Raw genomic sequence first — 24,952 nt, 5'->3', positions numbered from 1 at the left:
GTATTGTTTTGAAAAGTTCAAATCACACCCTTATGGTTTTATTATTTAATTAAGGTGTATAATTAAAAGAGATTTAATAAATCTATATAGTTTTGGTTTACAATTTAATTAAATTAAAAGTGTAATTATTAAATTTGACCACATGGTATTTTAAAAGTGTAAAATACACCCTATACTATATATAACATTAAAAGTTTAACATTATATATATGCTTGAGTAAAAGTCAGTCTTACCGTTAGTAGGCCTCATTCACGAAGTTGGTCTATAAGGGGTGTTTAAGGAAATTGCCTATAAAATGGCGATTGAATGGGTATCCACTCTTACCCACCGCACTCTTGACTAGTGGAGGGTCGTTAGCCGAACGGGTAGGATAGGACAGAAACCTTCCATTATAAGTATAATGAAGTATAAAAGTAACTAAATGCTTTCATAAAATTCCCAATCTTAGTTACTTTAGGCAAAAGTGAATTGATGCAATTCCATGAAATTACACTTTGTGCCCTTGTTAAGACGTTAGTGGAGCGCGTGTGGTTAACCGGCACACTAAATGGTTGTAAGCAAAGATAGCAAAGGGTGACTCAATGTTTGTCATAGTTCGGTGGAGCGTGTGTGGTTAACCGGCACATTGAATAGGTGACTGTAACATGTGAGGGCACCATGTAAGTTTGCATGGTTATTCACACCCGCTTTGTGATCCTCGACATCCCAGTCACAAACTAGAGGGGCATATCGAGATTTAAACATGACATTGAAATGTTCAATGAATCTCAAAGCATCTAGGAGTTTTCATAGATTTAAAACTTAAAATTTCTTTTTCGTTTTTGATGGTGGAAAATTAGTGAATCGTCATTCACTTACCTTCAAATGTTCTGCAATTAGGGTTACGACATCCCTCTCCCGAGTTGCAGAATATTGTGTTGGGTCCTAGCCTTAGTATATTGTTTGGGTGATTTACTAAGGACTCAATAAATCAACTAACTTGAATTTGTTTTCTCCCGTTTTGTAGATGTCTAAGTACGACAACTATGGTCTTCCCAAATCCCGTGGAACAAGCATTCCGCATGAAGATGATATTCCACGATTCGATCGAGGAACCAGAAATCATGCTTCACTTCCTCCTCCTCCTCCCGTTGTTCTCCCTAACCCACAAGATCGAATAATTGAAAGGTTCAATGTCACTAAAGCCCTATTGGCAATGAAACATGAAGATGGTAAACCCGTGTGTGCCCACGTTCTAGGAATGAAATCACACATCGATAGGTTGATAATGTTGGGTGCGTCATTCCCTGATGAGTTGGCTATAGGCTGGGTTCTGCAGTCACTCCCTGAATCATACAATGAGTTCAAAAGAAAGTATTATATGATGGATCATGACACAAACCTCATTGACCTAACTTACATGCTCATTGCTGCTGAATCAGAAATGATTTGGCAAAGCAATGGAGCATATTTGTCGGGAAAGTCAACCAACCATGCTTCCAAGAACGTTCTAGGAGAACCGACCTGCGTTTGTTGCAAAGAGAAATGGCGTTGGATACAAGTCTGCCCTAAGAGCTTGAAGAGTCCAGAAGATGGGAGAGTATGGTTGTGCTTCAGGTAAAATCCACTATCTAACTCCATTAAGTTCCTATTCGTTGATTCTTAATACATGATGTGATAAGATTGCATTTGAATGTTTTGCAGGATCAGTGAAAAGAGAGGAAGCTTGATGGAAAAGCAAGATGAGTTTAATCACAAAGAAATGGATCTCGATCGCATGGACTTGAAGATTAGATTTTGAGCTTAGAAAGTTATGATAGAGTTGTTAAGAATATTTATTACATAGTTTTTCAATTGATTTTGCATTGTAATGACAAATGATTTCCGCTGCTTTTATAAATAAATTAAATTTTGGTTTGACTTATTTATTTATTTATTTCCTTGCAATGAAATCGTTATGAAAAAATGATGTTTGCATATTTTTTACAACGAATGGATGTGATTCTTAATTATGTTAATTGTGGAAATGTCAAGAATTTACCAAATGGGGAAAGTTTCTCATCGACCAAGTTTCAAGTGGACAGAAACTTGGAATCATGCAACAACTATTGTATGATGAATGAAAAATTTTCACATTTGAGAAAAATTTAGACTAATTCGTGGACAAAAGTGTCAAGTGAAGGACTAGGAGATCGATTACACAAGGTTGTGTGTTGATCAAGTCCACCACAAGAGTAACAAAGATATTCTTCATGATTTACTAAGGTTAAGTAAATATGATTACACTTATGAGAATAAGTGTAATTCTTAGTTGATTTAAAAGAGTTTAAATCAATAGCAGAACGAATAAGAAGAATCAAGTAGGCAGAAAGATAAAAGTTTCTCTATTCTAAGAAGAAGGGAGAGTACCTTTTATTATGTTTATGATAGGTTTTAATGATTAAGAACCATATCTCATTTGATCCTCTAAGTGAGTCTTAGTGCAATTTTATGTCTAAGAAGAGGAATCGAGAATTGAAGAAATGGTTTAAATCAAGAAGTCAATCATACTTCGTTTCAAAACAAGTCTTAGAGTTAAGATTGTGACATTGATTGACAAATATTAGGAAGGTTTATAACATTCATCAAATATGGAAAGTTGTGGTGTCTTGATAAGACAAAGACCAACTAGGACCAAATTTTATGAAGTGTTTTGTCTTGATAAAAGCTACACTAACTCTTGAATATTGGTTTGTCAAGAAATGTTTTATTGACAAGAGAATCTTATATGTCAAAGAGTCAGTGGGAGTCATAATGATCTAGAAAGGTTTCAAGAACTAATCAAGAATAAACCTTATCGATCATCACTTGAGGTTTACAACCTATCGTGTTGACATTATCTTGTTTCTGTGCCGTTCCAATTAAGTTAATTATGCATGTGAGCCCTATGAGTTCTCATTTGAATGTATAAAAGGCAAGGAACTTAATCAATGAAAAGTACATTGATGAGAAAGGGTGAGTTGCTTAACTACTTGGAAGACATGGTGGGCAGCCGTGTTACCATAAGGCAAGAAATCAAGATTGAGAAAGATCGGTCCATAAGAGTTTGGATTTGTCGTAAACTTTGTTTTGACAAATTCACATGGATAGGAACATATACACCATTAAAGTCTAAGTGTCATAAGATTCCCTCCTTCATGAAAATGACTGTGAGGAAATGCTTTCACTATGAAAGATTTTAAGAAGATAGTGATTGTGAAATTGCATTCTCGAATTCGATTATGGTTACGGTATCCCTTTCCATAATTTGAATTGTGAGATTTGGCAATTAGTCTGAATTGTTTAAGATAAACATATGAGTTATCTTGGATAAAGGTGTATGAGATTAAAAAGCTTAGATAAAAGATTATCAAAGCATTATGTATTAGAAACATGAACTTAAGAAATTCAATAGGTATTGTTTTTCTGTAAGTTAAGTTGTTTTCTGAATACATGTCAAAGCTAGTGGGAGCATAAGTGTTATGTTTATAATAATCATCATGATAGTGGGAGCATAAATGTTATGATTGTATGATTATTAAGACAAGTATTGCAAGTTCGCAATATTAATTATAGAAAACAAGAGTCATACTTTGCAAAGTAGTAAGGATGTAAAGTTGTTTTTCTATAATTAAGGGAGAGAATGTTATGCTTCATTTCAAATCTAAAGGCTTAGGTTATGGAATGTTAATAAATTTAGTCAAGGATACATAGTGTGTTCTTAAATTTCGATTATGATTACGGCATCCCTCTTCATAATTCGAATTATAAGAACGTAGCACATAAAATATTATGGCAGAAGATTGATAAAGTATTAAATCTTCATGTAAGACATTATGCATCGTGTCCAATACGCTTCGGGTAAAGGATCGATTGCAAATGCTATAATATTTGACCATTCTAAAATTTTCCAAATGTCTAGCGCATTTAGAGGGAAAAAGGACTAGAATCGGTTTTGACTAAGATAATTAAACAACTATCAAAGAACGATCCAAAGCTTGCTAAGGATTGGTCATTTGTGAGTAGTTGGAAGTATGATATTGGATGGAGCATATCGATATTATTATGAATAGATAAGATTCTATTAAGAATGAGTTGTGATATGATAAGTATGGAAATGTTTTCATATTGGGAGTTAGATATTGAGAATCTATGTCTTAAATTAGAAACTTTTATGCAAAAGGATTTTCAAAGAAATGTACTTTGAGTGAGAGACATCACATCTATTGAATTGTCTTGTAATAATCTCCGACAGAGAGTTTTGTAATTTCATTGGCAATAGTCCTCGTGACCTTAGTGCAGTAACATTACAAAAGGATCATTGCATAAAATGTTAGAATCTAACATATTCTATAGGTAGCAAGATTTTGATATTCTTTCACTTGTAGAAAGGATTGGGAGTTGTGAAATGAATATGATTGGCAATGTGTTTATTTGATCTATTTCACAAAGTAAGAACCATAGGAAAACATTATGTGCATGCTAAGAGCATGGGATAAGTATAGTTATGATTCAAGTAAGAAGTTGATTACCCGAAACGACAAATAATGAGTAATCGATATGGTGATAGATAAAAGGTGTTTTATTTATACTCAAAGGTTTGAGACCATATGGGATTAGTATTATTCTTGTGTTTCACTTTGCATGTTTTGACTTCCTGAATAATTTAATTGGTTCAGAGCAATCAAATTATTCAAACGGGCCACAGTCGTTCATATGTTGGAAGTAGGTGTGAATGAAGACTGTCGTGAATTGGTGTGTGGATTGTCTAAAGTGTATTAGACATAAGAAATTGTTTGCTGCAACGTTCATGAGTGCTTATGAATATGATTTGAGCATTGGATTAAACCCACGCTCACTTGGATCACTTCATGGATTTTATCACGAGTGATTGGTGAGACGATAACATCTTATATTCTTGAAACCGAGATGTGTGAGTTGTATCTTGCAAGTCGGTTGCACATTGATAATATGTAAACGCACCAATAACTTGGTGTTTTAAAACATATTGTTGTGTGTGATTTGGTGAGTGAGTGCAAGCGAGCATTGAGTCAAAGTTTATCCGTTCCTTTTATCCAAAGTAGGATAAAAGTGATATCTATGGGCCCCTCGATGATTTAGTGATGGCACCTAAGCGCTTGGCCAAGCCGGGACTAAATTGATGTGCTCAATTGTAGTCTGTTGTCAGTCGTCATAAATCTGAATTCGGGAAACAACACATAGACAGAGAGAATGATTTAGATCCATGTCTCGATCTATACGATAATATCTAGAATGGAGGAATATATGATCCCTTATCTGAAGGACACGCGTATCTGATAAGATCAGAGTTGACAGCGGCTTTAGAAAGCTACGATTGCAGATCAGGATCTAAAGCTATACGCAGAATAGTTATTAGCCTTATCCAAGTGGGAGACTGTTGGATTAGTGTCTAAGTCCATAACTATTTTAGTATGTACTTGACCCGATGGTGCATGGTCCTTTTGGGTTGCCTTCACCAAAGCAACTTGATAGGATGAATTATGGAGAGAAAGGATTAAATAGGATTTATTAATATGTTTTGAGGATAATATATTAAAGGAGAAATCATATTGTTTCATTAATATTAGTCAAGAATTAATAAGAATTAAGTTTGTGGCTAAAAGAGATTAATTAAACTTAAGGGACTGGAATTGTAATTATAAGATAATTGCAATTGGGCTATGGATTACCTTATTATTTAAGGTTGGATGAATTCTATGGGGAAACCCATTAGAAATCGTCCAAGGGCCTTTAAGGAAGGGTCCATGGGTTGCTTAGGGCCAAAGCATCCAAATTAGGGTTTCCTAGTTTAAAACCCTAATAGCCTACATGTATAAATAGTACCCTTAAGCCTCAAAAACGTGGTGAACTAATGCTCTAGGGTTTCCACACGTTTTTGGGCAGCTTCTTCTCTTCTCCTCTTCATCCTCTTGGTCTTGGTGGTTGTGAGCCATTAGAGGAGTGACATTTGTGACTCTAAGCTTTCTAAAGTCAATACAAGAAGGATTTGTGATTGTTATTACTATATAACAATCAAGGCATGATCTTAAAACCTTATTCATATGTTATATTGATTATATCTAGGGTTTTAAATCTTGGATTAAAAGCATGTACAATAGAGAAACCTAGATCCAAGCTTTAGGGTTTGCATGAGCACATAGGATGTCTTTTGGCTAAAACCCATCAATATTAACCTATAAAAATCTTGTTCATTTATACCATTTTCACTAATAACAATATTCATGTCAAGTGGAGTATTAATAGGTTTGCTACCTAGTTTTCCAAACTCATGAAGCAATTCCAAAGAATATCTTCATTGAGGTAAACAAATTCCATCAACCTTATGTATAACTTCAATACCCCCCCCCCCCCCCCCCCCGAAAAAATAATAATAAAATTAAAAAAAAAACTTTAGTTTACCCAAATCCTTGATCAAATATTTATATTTTAAAAAATCTTTTACGTTATTAATTTCCACTTTAGAATTACCTGTAAGCATAATATCATCCATATATAAAAGAAGTATAACACTTTTCTCATTATTAATTCTAACAAACAGAGAATAATCATTCACACTTTGCACAAAACCAAACTTAAATAGGGAGGAACATAATTTTTTATTCCATTTCCTAGGTGCTTGTTTCAGGTCATATAAAGATTTTAATAGTTTCCAAGCATGAGTATGTCCAGGTGTATGATACCCTTGAGGAAGCGTCATGTATAGAAAACATTATTCACATCAAGTTGATACAAGTTCCAAGAATTATTATCAACTAATGAAATTACAATCCTAATAGTAACCATTTTGCTACAGGTGAAAAAGTTTCTTCATAGTCTATTCCTTCTTTTTATTGTAGCCTTTAGCTACAAGTCTAGCTTTACAACGTTCAACTTCTCCATTAGATTAATATTTAATTTTATTCACCCATTTGCAACAAATAGGTTTTCTATTAGGGTCTAAATTAGTGATTACCTAGTTTATGTTTCAGTGTAAAGCTTCTATTTCCACATTCATGGTACTTACCCAATCTTAATCAATAGAGACTTCCAAAAAATTACATGGCTCGACTGTTTTGTTTAGATTAGTCACAAAAAAATTAGCATTTAAGTTTGCATAATTCAAAGTTCTCTCAATTCCATATCCTTGTTTTCCTTCTATCACATAGTCATCAAACCTAAGAGGCATCCTAAACTCTCTCTCCTAGACCTTTTAAAAGAATCACTACCAGATGGTTCAATATTTATAGGACTACTTTCCTCAAACAGACTTGAAATAAATGGACCAACCAATTCATACCGAGGCACTTCCACCAAGCCACCCTGGTTGCTAACGCTAGCAGGCTCAGATGAAGTAGATGTACTAGTGTTATCAGTCTCGTGACTTATCACATGTAAATCAGTTTCAGGAGTATCATCCATAAAAGAAGATTTAAGAGCATCATCATAGGAACTAGAGATTATGGGATCAGTTTTAACAGTTTCATCAAAGAATGAAGATAATAAAACACCATCATTTAAATTCTTTTTCATTTTAAAAGGGAAAAACATCCTCACAGAATTTTACATCCCTGGAAGATAAATAGAAGAATATCAAGACTAAATAACTTGTAACCCTTTTCTCATTTGAACAACCAAAAAGAAAATATTTTTCACACCTTTCAACAAACTTATTAGACAAATTTAATTTTTCAGCAAAACCCAAGCAGCCAAAAACTCTTAAATTTTCAAACTTTGGAAAGAAATTACAAAGCATTTGAAGAGGATGAAGTCTATATATTAAAAAAAAATAGCTATTTAAACAGTATCACCTCATAATTTAAGAGGAAAGCCAAACTGAAATAGAATAGATATATCAATGTTTAAAAGGTGCATTTTCTTTATCTCCACAACACCATTTTTGGTGGAGTATAACTTTGATGAGAAATACCATTATCAAAGTCATCAAATAAGGTTAATGATTCTGACAAATCCATATTACCAAATTTGTTTACTTTAGTAGAAGAACAATTTGGGCGATCAACCCTAAGATCTAGTTTTGAAACATCACCAACAATATTCAAACGAGACTCATTATTAGTCATGTGATGATTTTCCCTTGAATCAATAACCCATTTTCTATTATAAACATATGAGTTACAACAAATACCTTCCACTGTAACACACATTCCTAGTTACATTTCCTTATATTTATTAAGTTTATATTTTAGGAGTTATGGCTCCACACGGGGCGTAGAAGGATAGCTACATGGAACGTAGTTCATTAAGCCCATGCATGGGTTTTATGCCCTGCGCAGGGCAAAACCTTAGTTACGAATTGCATAACCATACAGGGTACAAACCATAATTTTCGAGGTCTTGAGCCTTTTATGTGTTTTATAGTTCATTATTAAGAATGAGAAGCTCATCTTTGAAGCTTCGTGAAGCTCAAGCTTGTAGATCCAAAGTTTTCATTCCATTTATAAACTCTAGAAGGTAAAAATCTTGTATCTTGCTCGTCCATGTGTTAGATCTCATTAGCTTCTTGGTTTTCATGTTGTTTTGTCCCATAATCTTGAGTCTTGTGAGTATGAGCTACTCCAGGCGTTATGGTTGTCCTTTCTTGTTGTTTTTGAGGTTGATGAGTCATAAAAATGGGATCTTGGTTGCCTTCATTCACCCATGAAAGAGTTATTGGTCATTAGTGAATGTTATGACACTAGGGCTTGATTTTGAGCTCCATTTTTTTTCATGAAAAGGCATTAGTTTACCGACTTCATCACTTAAAAAATTTATTAGGGCCAGATCTGAGCAATAGATGGTTGGTCTTTATGGATTAAGATCTAAAAATGGAAATGGCATAACTGTATGGTATACAGGGCATAAATTGGGCTACACCCAGCGTAGCTGTTCCCTAGTCCTTCCGTCTAAGGATCTACGTAATGCTTAGAGCATGTTGTACATAGGGCGTAGCGCTAAAGATTGTAGTTGATCAAAATTTGACTTTTGGTCAAGTGGGTGGGGTCAAGGCAAGGAAGGGTAAAATGGTATTTTATACTAGAAAGAGGGAATGTAAGTAAGACACTTGATTATGGATTACCACATAATTAGGACCCTTGATTATGGAATACCACCTTAATTGTTAATTAGGGTTTGGTTTTTGGATATGTTTAGTGGGAGGGATTTGGCACCGACAGCTCATGTGTGAGATCTATTTGTTTACTGATCGAGGTGAGTCTCTTCACTATACTCCTGGTTCAGAGGCACCAATGCTGGGCAACTAGATTATGTTTGTAGCATGATAGTTGTATTTATGACACTTGCTAATATTCCTATATGTGCTCTTTGTCTTAGTAACTCTTGTTGATATTCATGTATGCTTATCTATGTGGGATGAAATAGACCTGGGGTGAAATAGACCCATTTGGTTGAAAAACACCGATTGAGTTGAAATAGACTTGGGGTGAAATAGACATGTTCATTTAAAAAGAATCATATTGAGTTAAAATAGATTCGCGGGTGAAATAGACCCGTTACAGCTTCGAGATGATATATATGTATGGTATGTGGTATTTTGGGGAATCTCGTTAAGCTTTGTGCTTATGTTCTCATGTTTATTTTTAGGTACTTTTAGTTCCAACGGGAAGAGCTCGATGTGATTTGGTCGCATCCACCAGTGCTCTGAATTCTATGACTTGTTTTGTACTCGGATAACAAATCAGCATGTTTTCATACTTTGATTGGGTTTTAGAATGAATGGATGATTGTTTTGGGGTTGACAAAAGAAAAAATTTCATATGGTAAACTTTTTGAAAAAAAAAACAACTTTTTCCAAAAAAAAAATACATATACAAAGAAAAGGGGTGTGATGCGTGCAATTGGCCAAGCTCAAGTAAGTATTTCCTAAAATACCCGTACTTGTGTTATGTTTATTGTTCTGGTATGAGTATATGAAAACTGCATGCCTCATGAGGGATAAGGATCCAGTCAGGATTGCATGATAGAATGCTAGGCGAGATACCTTTATATGCTTGTTGGTTGAGCTTTTGGAACTGCATGCTAGTATGGATTGGAGATATTAGATAGAATGACCTGATTAGTTGATGCATTGGTTTGGATTACTTGATTCTCTAATATTTCTTGCTTTGTGCTTTTAGAGACCCCAAAGATATCATCTAACTATTAAGAGGATACATTAAGTTACATGTTGTGGGGATTAGATAATTTTAGAAGGTTATGTTTAACTCTATTGTACAACTCTTGTTTGATTTCAACTGTTGTAGAGTGAGATCTAGCAGTCGAAGAATTATCTAGTTCAAGTGGCATGTAATTTAAATTGTTAGGTATTTAGAAGGTATTAGAGGGAGCATCTTTTACATTTGATGGTATATAGTGGTGTGAAGGAAGCCTAGGAATGCATGAGATGTGTTTTTATTAGCACATAGGGAGCTCTGTCATACAAGTGGAGTATCTTGATATTAAGGAAGTGACTTAGAGGATTCGGGATAATTCTGGAGGAAGATACAAATAGGTGTGGAAGGTAGTATTGGACCCGTACTACTGAAAGGACAGGATTTATACCTAAGCCAAGTAAAGTCTTGATAATTATGAGAAACTTATAGAGTGTAGCTTCTTTGTATGTATTTTGATTGTTTGTTTGTTGCGTTTCAGTATGGTGATGACACGTGTGGAGCGGGAGATTCAAGATCTGGTTCCGATTCGAGCTCTGGTGCCGAAACCGATTGATGAGGGATTACGCGAGTTCATCGTGTCGGAGATTACATGAGGTATCCTTAATGCAACCTACGTGATGTTCAGGACGATCAAGGAAGGGATTGTTGAGATGATGGAGGAGCGTTTTCGGATTTTTCGATTTGAGGTGTCTTCCATATAATTTGGAGCCTGCACCCTCACATTCAAGGATTTTCAGGGGGGGTGGGGCACCACAGTTCTTCGGGATGAAAGACCGAATTATTGCTAGGCGATGAATAACCGACATGGAGTGTGCCCAGATGTTGAGCTTCTTTCTCGAGAGGTCAAAGGTGAGGTTATCTGTAGGGTGTTTGAAGGAGAGAGCTCGTGACTGGTGGGAGGAGGTTAGCTATGCTCTGGGAGCACCGGTGATTGAGGCTATGACCTAACCTAATTTTGTGACTAAATTTTGAGTGGAGTTTGCACCGAATATTGAGGTGCAACACCTGTCGAGGGAGTTCCAGGACCTGCACTAAACAACTAGAATTGTAGCAGATATTAGCTCCAAGTTTAGGGAGGGAGCTTTACTAGTTCCATGGTATGTTGCAAACGAGGAGATGAAGAAGACTCGGTACCACGACATACTGAGAGCAGATATCAGGTAGTTTGTTAGCTTTTCAGCTTGTCGGACATTAGAGGATATGATAGCCAGAACCCAGGAGCGAGAGCAGGATATTGAATTGGAACACCTCACTAAGAGGAATGCAGAGCAGGTGTAAACAGTCAAGGGTTCCATAAAGAAGCCCAAGACTTTTGATTCTAGATCAAGAGGCTAGCAAGGACGAGGCCATTGTGGCAAGACGCATGATGGGTGGTTCGGGCTGCTATAAGTGCAGCAAGACTGGTCACTACAACAGGTATCTTATACTGCAACCACCCAGGTATCGAGCCTAATTTTCTTCCATTAAAATCAGAGGGGCCACAAGAAGGCCGATTGTCTAAGTTTGCCAGTAGGAGCGATTGCAACACTCGCTCTAGTAATTGAGGATCACAGATGGTCATGAGGGTAAAGGTGGTGGCCCCTGTGATGAAGATCAGGGCTTTTCAACTGATGGTCAAGGAGAGGCATGGGACTCCTGATGTGGTTATGAGTATGTTTTCCATTTATCTCTCACTTTCATTATAGTTTATGCTTACGTTTCATGTTGTTATGTTTAGGAATGTAACAAGTGAACGAATTTCCTACTCTGGTTCTTTTCAATTTGGTGCTACCCAATCTTTTGTGTCTCCTGCACTTAACAAGAGGTTTAATGATGCTCTTGGTGAGGTAGAGTTCCCTTTGAAGGTTGAGATTGCTAATGATCAACCAGTGACAATATCGAGGGTTCATTAGAGTTGTATTTTGTTGTTGTTTCAGGAGAGCCATCTGAGCGACTTGGTTCCTATTCCTTTGCGTGAGAGTAAATTCATCATGGTGATAGATTTGTTGAGCCCTAATGGGGCGATGATTCACTGCGAACATCAACTAGTGAGAGTTTAAACCCCAAGTGGGAGAGAACTACTTATACAAGGGTAAGGGTACTCAGTGTGGACCAACTATTTGTTCACCTACGAGAGTTAGCAGGTATCTTCAGCATGCTTGTTCTGGTTTTATGACTTATGTGTTGGATAATCGGGAGGAAGGAAAGAAGTCGATTGATGATGTGCCAGTCGTCCGAGAGTATCGTGATGTATTTCTTGAGGATTTTCCTAGTGTTCCTCCAGAGAGGCAAGTCAAGTTTCTGATTGATTTGGTTCTAGGTGTGGCTCCGATAGCAAAGATACCCTATCGGTTGAGTAGTTCACCCTAGGGAGCAACAATTATGATTGTGAAGAAGAAGGATTATTCTCATGGTATGTGCATCTTGAAGAACCGTTATCCACTCTCGAGGATTGAATATTTGTTCAATCAACTGCAAGGTGCATCTAGTTTTCCAAGATTTATTTCCATTCAGGCTACCATTAAATGAGAGTTCAGGATAAGGATGTTCAGAAGCCAGCTTTTAGAACTCGTTATGGTCATTGAGAGTTCATGGTGACAGCTTTTGCGCTCACCAATGCACCAACAACGTTTATGGATCTCATGAACATGGTTTGTAGGTAGATGCTAGATTAGTCGATGATCGTCTTCATTGATGATATATTGATCTATTCTAAGACCAAGGTGCAACATGAGGATCATTTACAAGATGCTCTAGAGACTTTGAGGAGGGAGAGGCTTATGCCAAATTCTCCAAATGCAAATTATGGTTGCATGAGGTGCAGTTCTTAGGGAACCTTGTCAATCAGAAGGTTATATTAGTCTCCGGCCAAGATCGAGGTCACGATGCAGTGGGAGGTCCCGAGGTATCCATTTGAGATTTGAAATTTCCTTGTCCTAGCCGAGTATTACTGGAGGTTTATTGATAATTTATCCAGGGTCGTAGTTTCGTTGATCGGGTTGACGAAGAAGACAATTACCTTTCACTGGGGGCTTGAGCATCAGGTAACATTTAAGACTCTAAGAAAAAGATTGTGCAAGGCTCCTATTCTGACTCTACCTGAGGGTGTTGGAAACTTTATGGTTTATTATGATTCTTTCATCACATGATTGGGTTCGATGCTTACGCAATGGGGTCATGTGATTGCTTATGCGTCGACATAGTTAAAGCCTCATGAGGCAAATTACCCTATGCATGATTTGGAGTTGGGGTTGTGGTTTTCGCCCTCAAGATTTGACGACATTCCCTTTATGTGGTCTATTATGCCACTTATACAGATCACAAGAGCTTGAGGTAGTTGATAGATCAGTCGAACCTGGATATGAGTCAGCGTAGGTTGCTTGACATAGTGCAGGACTATGATTACAAGATTTATACCACCTAGAGAAGGCCAACATGGTGGTCGATGCACTGATTCGCAAGGTGGCCAGCACCCTTACGTGAGATCTATGTTTAAGGATGATGGTGGTTACCACATTGTTGTACCAGATTTGTGAGGCTTCGTTCGAGGCTGTGAAAGTGGAGCACCGCAAGAGTGAGCGCATCGTAGGTCAGGTGTCCTCTTTTGATTATGATAGTAGGGGATTGTTGACCTTTCATTAGAGGGTTTTGGTCCCATATTGGGATGGTGCATGACAGATACTGAAGGAGGAAACTCACAAGTTGAAGTTTTCCATTTATCCAGATGCGACAAAGATTTACAAAGACCTCCAACACAATTACTGGTGGCCCTACATGAAGCGGGATGTGGATTGGTATGTGGAGAAGTGCTTGACTTGTAGCAAAGTCAAGGTCGAGAATCAACGAACTCACGACAAGTTGTTGCCGTTGGGTATTACTGTTCATAAATGGGAAGAGATCGTGATAGAATTCATCATAAAGTTACCGCGGACAGTGTAAGGGGTGGATTCAATTTCGGTCATCATCGATTGATTGAATAAGAGCGTGTCTTTCATCCCCATTCAGGAGAATATCTCTGCAGAGAAGTTGGCAGATATTTATATCCGACAGGTTGTGGCATGTCATGGGGTTCCTGTAACTGTGGTCTCGGATAGGGACGTTCGTTTTACTTTCAGATTCTGGAAGAGGTTACATGACGAGTAGGGTACTCAACTGCACTTTAGCATAACTTTCCACCCGTAGAATTTTGGTCAGAGTGAGCGAGCTATCTAGACACTAGAGGGTATGCTTCGGGCATGCGTGCTAGATTTTGGTGGGGGTTGGGATAAGTATCTAACCTTGTCTGAGTTCTCCTACAACAAAATTTACCATGCCAGCATCGACTGACCTCCTTTTAAGATGCTTTATGGGACGAAATGTCTGACCTGATTTATTGGGGAGAGGATGGACAAGGAGGTGTGGGAAGTACCAAGCTGGTACTCAAGACTACTAAGTTGATTTATCAGGTGTGCAGGAGGCTCCAGACCACACAAAGTCGTTAGAAGAGCTATACAGACAGACATCGTTCGGCTCTTGAGTTTCAGGGTAGGGATTTTGTTCTCCTGAAGGTGTCGCCTTGAAAAGACACCATCCGGTTCTGGAAGTAGGGGAAGTTGGGGCCTAGATTCATTGGTCCTTTCAGGATCCTTGCCCGGGTGGGCAAAGGGCCATAATAGTTGGATTTTTCTGACGAGCTCAACCAAATCTACAATATGTTTCGTGTTTCTCAATTGTGGAAGTCTTTGGCTTATGATTCCAAAGTAGTACCCTTAAATGATATCCAGGTTGATGAGCATCTGAACTATGCGGATAGACCAGTGGTGATTCTTGACATGAAGGCCAAGACCTTGCACAACAAGGTAGTAGAGCTGGTGAAGGTGCAATGGCAGCACCAGAAGGGTTCCAAATGGACATGGGCACCCGAGGAGGAGATGAGAGAGCATTATCCTGAGTTATTTATAGCAACAGACTTCAAGAATGAAGTCTGATTCAAGTGGGGAAGATTCATAACACATGTTCCTCAAGTACATTTCCTTATATTATTTAAGTTTATTTTTTGAGAATTATGGCTCTACCTGGGGTGTAGATAGCTAGCTACGTAGGTCGTAGTTCATTAAGCCTATGTGGGGGTTTTATGCCCTACATAGGGCGTAACCTTAGCTACACAGGGCATTACTGTGTTGGGTGTAAACCTTAATCTTTGGGGTTTTGAGCCCTATTTAAGGACTCTAACCCCCTGATGCCCTACTTACCATCAACCTCCACCCTTTTTGACATCTAACTCAAAATCCTAATACTCTTGAGCTAAATTTGACCCTTTTGTGTGGTTTGTGTTGCATTTTGAAGAAAGAGAAGCTTATATTGAAAGTTTAGTGAAGCTCAAGCTTGTAGATCCATAGTTTTCTTTCCATTTGCTAACTCTAGAAGCTATAAAGCTTGTATATTGTTGCTCCATGTGTTAGATCTCATTAGCTTCTTGGTTTTCATGTTCTTTTATCCTAAAATCTTCAGTCTTGTGAGTACGATCTACTCCAGACCTTGTAGTTTTCATTTCTTGTTGTTTCAGAGGTTGATGAGTCACAAAACTGGGATCTTGGTTGTCTTCATTCACCCATGAAAGAGTTTTTGGTCACTAGTGAATGCTATGGAACTAGGGCTTAATTTTGAGCTCCATTTAACAATGCAAAGGCATAATGTTATCGAATTTATCACTTAAGATGTTTATCAGGACCAGATTTGAGCAATAGATGGTTGGTTTTCAAGGATTAAGAGCTTTAAATGGAAACGACTTAACTTTGTAGGGCATAAATTGGGTTACGCCTAGCATAGCACAATTGTTCGTCGATCCTTCCTTCTAAGGCTCTACACAACACATAGAGCATGGTGTACGCATGGCATAGCACAAGAGATTGTAATTGGTCAAAATTAGACTTTTCGTTAAGTGGGTGGGGTCAAGCCATGGAAGGGTAAAAGTGTCTTTTACCCTAGAAAGAGAGAAAATAATTAGGACCCTTGATTATGGATTACCACCATAACTGTTAATTAGGGTTTGGTTTTGGATATGTTTAGTGGGAGGAATTTAGCACCGACAACTCGTGTGTGAGATCTATTCGAATATTGATCGAGGAGAGTCTTTTCATTGTACTTGTGGGTCGAACGCACCAATGTAGGCCCACTGGATTATGTTTCTAGAATGATAGTTGTCTTTACGACACTTGTTGGTATGCCCATGAGTGCTTGTTGTCTTTGTGACTCTTTCTGATATGCATGTATGCTTATGTATGTGGAGTGAAATAGACTCCGGGGTGAAATAGACCTGATATAGCTTCATGTTGATATGTATGTATAGTAGGTAGTATTTTGGGTAAACATACTAAGCTTTGTGCTTAAGGTCTCATATTTATTGTTTCATGTACTTCCATTTCCAAAGGGAAGAGTTCGACATGATTGCATCGCATCCACCAGTGTTCCACATTCTATGACTTGTTTGTACCCTGATAACTGATTGGCATGTTTTTATACTTTGGTTGAGTTTTGAAATGAATGAATGATTGTTTTGAGGTTGACTTAAAGAAAATTTTTCACTTGTTATTTTTGGGACGTTAGAGCCATATTTTTTGAAACCTCATTTGTACCATGTTTCTGATTTATAAGACTTAAAAGCTTTGAATATTGATCACTTGTAAGAAAGAACTTGTCAGAAGCATTATTATTTTCCACATTAGAAACGAAATACTCAATAGATTTAGTAACAACAATATTCCTAGATATTGACTTATTAAAACATTGATTTTGTAACACTTGTGCCCTGGTATGTGCCTTGTAACCCTTGAGTATTCAATAATTTCATTTTGGTCCCTGAAGTAGTACGTCGGGCTTACCACTTGGTATGATTGGCATACTGGTTGAGAAGCCATTATGCAAGGTGTACCACTTGGTACGCTTAGCGTACTGGGTTGGTGGCGAGGCGATACTTAGGTCCCGTACACTAGGCGTACGTATGTGTACACTACGCGTACGTAGACTTTAATGAAACTCTAATTGGGGGTGTTGCACCAGATTTAAGCATCCTTATCTTCAGCGGATGGTCTCTTTACTAGCACCTAAGGCCTCCAAAACCCTAAAACGAGTTGTAGCCTCCATTGTCAAGCCTTTGAGTCTTTGAAGAGAGCTTGGTTTTCAATTTGGTTATTGTGAAGGAATTAAAAGATCTTGAAGTTGCTAAACTTGGAGAAGGAGGTCTTGGATCCAGAACCACTACCCATTTTGCAAGAAGTTTGAGGTATTAAGTTCTTATCTTGGTTGTTAGATGATTAGATCTCTTTTTGGGTTAAATAATTATTTTTTAGCCATGGTTTGGATGGATGTTGGGATTAGGATGTCCATAAGGCTTATTCTTTCAGATCTAAGGTCTTCATGGGCTCCTTATGCATAATGGTGCCAACTTTATGGAGTTTAGGGGCCTCATGCTTTCATTAAGTCCTTTATGAGCTTTAGATATTCTTACGGTCTTGCGTGGGCGTACATTTAGCAACTTTACGTATAATTTTTGCTTCAGGAGGTTAGATTTGCACTTTGGGGTGAAGTCTTAACGAGTTAAGTGCTTAAAGTAGAAGGTGGAGGATTTAGTTGAGTACGTTGGGTGTACGAGCCTATACGCACAACGTACAAGCCCTCGAACCAGTACGCTTAGCATACAAGCTTAGTACTCCATGCGTACTCAGTCAGGTGACCATTCGAGGCCAGGCTTTAGGTTTGGGCCTCGTTTTGGGCATAGAAGGATATAGGTTAGTTGGGCCATATGATTTTAAGAGTTTTTAGGCAAGGAGTATTATTGGGCCTTGGGCTAAGGCACATGTGAAGGGATTGAGCCTAATTAGTAATTAGGCTATATTTTGGGCTTTATTGAATTGTTTAATTTTTTTGGCCCATTGGATTGTGGTTATGGGCTTCATTATTAGACCAAGCAAGGTTTGGGGTAAAATAGTCTTTTTACGCTAAGTAGAGATATTTGGTTATGATGTAGATCGCAAATTTTAATTTTATTTGGCAATTGATAACTTCGGGAGTTTTAGGAACAACAATCAGGGCTCGTTTGTTTCATTTAGCTTTTCGAGGTGAGTTTCCTCACTGGGTTTAGCAGATATAAGGCACCAAGGCTGACCCTCGTTTGATTATGATATTATAGTTGTTGTCTGTGTGATACTTGTATGTGCTTGTATGTGTATGTTTATTAGGCAGGGCTCGTTATATGAGTGTGGGTGGGGCCCGTATCTCATTATTATTCGAGTATGGGCAGGGCACATATCTCATTGTTATTTGAATGTGGGCAGGGCTCGTGTCTCATTGGGCGGGACCCGTATCTCATTGGACAAGTCCCGTTATATGAAATATATGGTATGTGGTATTTTAGGGAACTCACTAGGCTTTGTGTTTACGATTTTTGTTTCTGTTTTAGGTACTTGCGGTTCCAAAGGGAAGAGCTCGGGTTGACAACATCACATAGACCATATGGATTCTGTTTATGGGACATACTCTGATTTTCACTATGTTTGCCATATTTATTTTATTGGGTTGTTGAACAATGTTTTGGAATACTGGTTTTACTTAAATCGAAAATGAAATTTTTTGGGTCATAATTGTTGGATGTTACAAGTTGGTATCAGAGCCTTGGTTTGAGGGATCGCACACTCTCGAGTGTGTCTGAACTCAAACCGAGGATTTGGTTAAGTTTTCAAAAAGAAACATATTTTAAGAAAAGTTTTTCCAAAATAAGAAAGGGTGTGGTGCATGTAATCGGCTGAGCTCAAGTAAGTTATCCCAAAATACCCATACATGTTTATGAAAGGTTTTAAATTGTGAACCTGTTAATCGCATGCTAGATTAGGGCTAGGGATATAGGTGAGATGCCTTTGTATGTCTGTTGTATGAGCTTATAGACTTGCATACTAGTACTTATCAGTCGGTAATATGATGGCATGATTAGGTTATGCTTGGTTCTGATTACTTGATGCTCGAATGCTGCTTGCTTTGTGCTTTTAGGAATTCTGACTAGCTTCAGCAAACTAGTAAATGAATATGCTAAGTTACATATTATGGGAACTAAATAGTTTTAGAGGGTTAGGTTTTAACTCTCTTGCGTAACTATTGTTTGAGTCCAACCATTGTAGTGTGAGACCTTTCATTTGAAGAATTATCTAGTTTTTGTAATATGTAATTGTATTTGTAGGCTAGTTAGAGGAAGTTAGCGGGAGTTTCTTCTGCAGCTGATGGCGGAGAGTGGTGTACAATTTTCCCTAGGAAAACCAAGGATGAGATTTACCATTGGGAGCCTTATCTGTTAGGGAATTGTTGGATATAAGTAACTTGGCTGAGTTAAGTCACTCCTTGAGGAAAGTATAGAGAGATGTGAAAGGCAATATGGGCCCGTACTACTGGAAGCAGAGGATCCGTACTGAATTCAAGGAGGGTTGCGATGAAGTCGGGGAGCTTGTGGAGTTTTGATTTCCCCAAATGTATAAATTTAATGCGTGTTATGATGGTTTATATGGTCTATTTTCAGTATGGTGATATTATGAGGAAACCCAGTTTGTAGTTCTAGTATTGGGGATGGTTCGAGCTCAGGTTCTAGAGCTAGGAGACTTGATGACCAGACGGGGGAGTTCATCTCATCTGATATTATGTGTAATATCATTGAGCAGACTCATGTATCTTTGGAACGGTCAAGGAGGGTATTTTGGATATTCTTGATGAGCGGTTAAGCGCCTTTCGCGCTGAGATTGTGGCTTTGGTCGGGACGCATTCTCTAACTTTCAAGGAGTTTCAGGCATACGGAGCATCGGATTATCACAGGGCAAGGGACCCCATTGCGAGCAACAGGTGGTTAGCAGATGATGCTAACGTCATCCGTACCAGCCGTTGTCCCAAGGGGGACAAGGTCAGATTAGCTTCCTGCCTCTTGAAGGATATGGCAGTCGATTGGTGGGAGGAGTTAGGACATGATATGGGCGATGATGATGTGGATTCTATGACCTGAGGTAATTTCTCTACCAGGTTCCGAGCTGAGTTCACACCAGTGATTATGCTGCAGCAGTTGGCACGAGAGTTCCAAGATCTCCTCCAGACTACTGAGACGGTTGCTGAGATCACTGCTATGTTTAGGGAGAGAGCACTTCTGGTTTAGCATTATGTGGAGAACGAGGAGATAAAGAAAGCTTGGTACCATGAGATTATAAGGAGTGATATTCTACAATTTGTTAGCCGATCCAGCTGCAAGACGTTGGAACACATGATATCGAGGGTTAGAGAGAGAGAGAGAGAGAGAGAGAGATGGAGAAGAAGAGGAATCCAAATTCTGTGTCTAGTGTTGAGGGTTCGGGCAAGAGGCCCAAGGTGGGTGATTCGAGGGAGAAGGGCCATCAGGTCCGAGGCCGCTGCGAAAAGTGCGGCAAGTCGCACGAGGGGACGTGCTGGGTAGGGATGAGATTTAGAACCGGAAAACCGGACCGGAATTGGAACCATTAGAACCGGAATATATAGAACCAGTTCTGGTTCCGGGTTTAAAATTTATCTTTATCCAGGTTCCAGGTAATCCGAGTTTGGGTTCATCGGGTCCGGGTAAACCGGGTCTAAAAATCGGAACCGGTGTTAGGAACCGGAACCACTTTTAGGACCGGAACCGGTTTTTGTGAAACGTTTAAAAGATGCATATCTCATTCGTTTCAACTCCGATTGACATGAGGTTTTTTCCAAAATGTAGTGTAAAGTTTGTACATGATTTTAGACTATAAATTTTCAATTTTTAGTTTTATATTCATCGATTTGCAATCCCCCAAAGTCGAGATATCAAAGCTGGAAGTTTTTAGTTTTTCAGTTTTTTTGTATTCGGTGAAAGTTTTAAAACATGCATATCTATTTTTTTTGAAGTCGGATTGACATGTGGTTTTTTCCAACTTGTAATTTACATTTTGTACATGAGTTTAGACTATAATTTTGTCATTTTTGGTTTAATATTCATTGATTTACAGTCCTTCGAAGTCGGGATATCAAAACTGAAATTTTTTAACTTTTCAGCTATTTGTTTTTGTACTTTGTATTCTGTGAAAATGTTAAAACATGTATATCTCATTTTTTTAAAGTCGGATTGACATGTGGTTTTTTTAGAGTGTATTTTAGAGTTTGTACATGATTTTAGAATATAATTTTGTTAATTTTGGTTTCATATTCAATGAGTTACAGTCTCCCAAAATCGGGATATCAATATGAAAATTTTCAAAGTTCAACCCACGAAGTAGTAAGTAATTACCAAAAAATTCCGGTTTTTCCGGTTCTAAACCCACTTTATCTGGTTCCAACCTACCCACTTTGATGTTTCCGGGTTTTCCGGTTCTAGACCCACTTTACCCGGTACCGTACCCAGAACCGAACCGGAACCGGAACCTGTTCCTATATACCGGTCCGGTTTCCGGTTCTAAAAAATCCCGTTAACCGGTTCCAGGTTTTCCGGGTTCGGGTCCATCCGGTCCGGGTTTGGACCCACTTTTATTCGTAGTGTTGGGTGGGTGGTTCTGGCTACTTTAAGTGCGGCTGATCTGGTCATGTCAGCAGGGATTGTACAGCTACCACCACCATCACCCCTGTATTTTTTCTAATTTTCTTTTAGTACAATCAGAGAAGCCATGAGAAGGCCCATTGTACATGTTTGGCTACAGCAGGACCGGTTTATCACTCGCTCCTGCGACTCTTCGGATTATTGACGGCCGCCAAGGCCAGGCAAATGCGCCTGCGGCGAAGAGTAGGGCTTTCCAACTAACGGCAGAGGAGGTGCGTGCAACTCCCAATGTTGTGACGAGTATGTATCTTCACCTTATCTCTTTATTTATATTGAATTGGTTGCTTGTGTCTATGTGTTTTATTTTAGGATCGTTCCTTGTGAATTATATCTCTACTTTGGTATTTTTTTTTATTCGGGGGCTACCCGATCGTATGTATCTCTTGCGCTTAGCAAGAGATTTTTTGGAGCTTCGGGGGAGCTGGATTATCCTCTAGATGTTGAGATTTATAATGATAGGTCTATTCGGGTTGCAAGGGTTCATCGAGGTTGTACTCTCCAGTTATTCAGCGAGCAGTATCCGGTTGATCTGGTTCCCATTCCTCTGCGTGGGAACAAGGATATTATGGGCATGGATTGGTTGAGCCCTAACGGGGTAGTGATCGACTGTGAGCAACAGTTAGGTTGGGTTCGGACCCCAAGTGGGGAAGAGTTGGTGATTCAAGGTAAGAAATTGTAACGTGGGTTGATTGTGTGTTCTACAGTGAGGGCCAGACGCTATCTTCATCAGGGTTGTTCGGGTTTTGTCGCCTATATCATGGATAACCAGGATAAGGGTAAGGTGACCATGGATGATGTGCTGATCATGCGGGATTATCCGGATGTATTCCCAGAGGATTTTCTATGGATACATCCGGAGAGGCAGGTAGAGTTCAGGATTGATTTGGTTCCAGGTGCAGCTCCGATAGCCAAAGCATCGTATCAGTTGGCTCCTCCCGAAATGCATGAGTCTTCTACACAACTATATGAGCTATTAGTTAAGGGATTTATTAGGCCAAGTAGTTCACTTTTGGGAGCCTTAATTTTGTTTGTGAAGAAGAAGGAAGGGTCTCATCGGATGTGTATCGACTACCGGGAGTTGAATAAGGTAACAGTGAAGAACTGTTATCCCCTCTCGAGGATTGATGATCTTTTCGACTAGCTTCAGGGTGAATCTTGGTTCTCCAAGATTGATTTGCGATCGGGGTATCATCAGATGCGGGTATGGGATGAGGATCTACAGAAGACGAATTTCCGGACTTGATATGGTCATAATGAGTTCATGGTGATGCCTTTTGAGCTCACCAATGCTCCGGCCGCGTTCATGGATCTCATGATCTGCATGTGTAGACCGATGTTGGATCGTTCTGTGATAGTATTCATTGATGATATCTTGGTTTATACAAAGACTCAGGAGCAACATGAGCAGCACCTGAGGGAGGTGCTGGAGACACTAAGGAGGGAGAGACTTTTCACAAATTTTTCCAAGTGCGAGTTCTGGTTGTGCAAGGTGCAGTTTCTGGGGCACCTTGTCAATCAGAAGGGTATTTTGGTTGATCCGGCTAAGGTTGAGGTTGTGATGCAGTGGCAGGTTCCGAGGTATCTATCTGAGATTCGAAGCTTCCTTGATTTGGCTGGTTCTTATCAAAGATTCATTCAAGATTTCTCCAAGATTGTTGTTCCCTTGACCGGACTGACCAAGAAGTCGGTGTCTTTTCGTTGGGGCCCTGAGCAACAGGCATCTTTTGAGACACTTAGAAAACGGTTATGTGAGGCGCCAATCCTGACCTTGCTTGAGGGTGTTGATGACTTTGTGGTTTATTGTGATGCTTCGATATCTGGTCTGGGGGTGTTATTGATGCAACGTGGTTTTGTGATTGCTTGTGCTTCGAGGTAGTTGAAGCATCATGAGGCGAACTATCCAACACATGATTTGGAGTTGGGGTTGTGGTTTTTGCACTAAAGATATGGCGAAATTACTCTATGGGGTTCGGTGTAGTATCTATTCGGATCACAAGAGCCTGAGGTACTTGATGGATCAGCCGAGTCTAAATATTAGGCAATTTCACTAGTTGGATGTGGTGAAGGATTATGATTGTGAGATCCTTTGCCACCCGGGGAAGGCCAAAATGGTGGCCGATGCTCTCAACCGTAAGGCAGTCGTAACTCCAATCAGAGACCTATGTTTGAGGATGACCGTGATTACTCCGTTGTTTAAGCGGATTTGTGAGGCACATGTTGAGGATATGAATGAAGGGCATTGGTATAGCAAGTGTATTGTGGTTCAGGTGGCTTCCTTTGGTTATGATGGTCGCGGATTGTTGACTCAGCATCGGAGAGTCTGGATTCCGTATTGGGGCGGTGTGTGCAAAGTTCTGATGGAGGAGGGTCACAAGTCGAGATTCTCCATTCATCTCGAGGTGATGAAAATGTGCATGGATCTTCGTCCTAATTATTGGTGGCCCTGCATGAAGTGGGATGTGGCATGGTACGTGGAGCGGTGCTTGACTTGTAGGAAAGTTAAGGCCGAGCATCAGCGACCTCACGACAAGATGCAACCGCTGGAGATTCTCGTATGGAAGTGGGAAGACATCACCATGGATTTTATCACGATGCTTCCTAGGACTATGTGCAGAGTGGATTCTATCTGGGTCATCATGGGTCGTTTGACTAAGAGTGCGCATTTCATTCTGATCCAGGACCATATTTCTACAGAGAAGTTGGTTGAGATTTATGTCACGGAGGTGGTGGCACGTCATGGGGTGCCAATATCAGTGGTTTCAGACAAGGATGTTCATTTCACTTCAAGATTTTGGAAGTAGTTTCATGACGAGATGGGAACTCGTCTCCATTTCAGCATAACCTTTCATTCGAAAACCGATGGCCAGAGTGAATAGACCATTTAGACTCTTGAGGATATGTTGCATGTGTGCGTGTTAGATTTTAGTGGGAGTTGGGATACGTATCTTCCGTTAGCGGAATTTTCGTATAACAAAAGTTATCACACTAGAATTGATTAACCTCTTTTTGAGATGCTCTACGGGAGGAAATGCAAGACCCCAATTTGTTGGGGTGAGGTCGATCAGCGAGTCATGGGGAGTACTGAGGTGGTACTCAAGACCATTGAGCTGATTTAGCAGGTTTGGAGCAGGCTTCAGGCAGCTTAGAGTCGGTAGAAGAGGCATGCAGACAGACGCCATTTAGACTTGGAGCTCC

This window comes from Lactuca sativa, chromosome 9, assembly GCF_002870075.4.
Source record: "Lactuca sativa cultivar Salinas chromosome 9, Lsat_Salinas_v11, whole genome shotgun sequence".
Taxonomy (NCBI): Eukaryota; Viridiplantae; Streptophyta; class Magnoliopsida; order Asterales; family Asteraceae; genus Lactuca; species Lactuca sativa.
Note: the sequence above shows the minus strand (reverse complement) of the source record.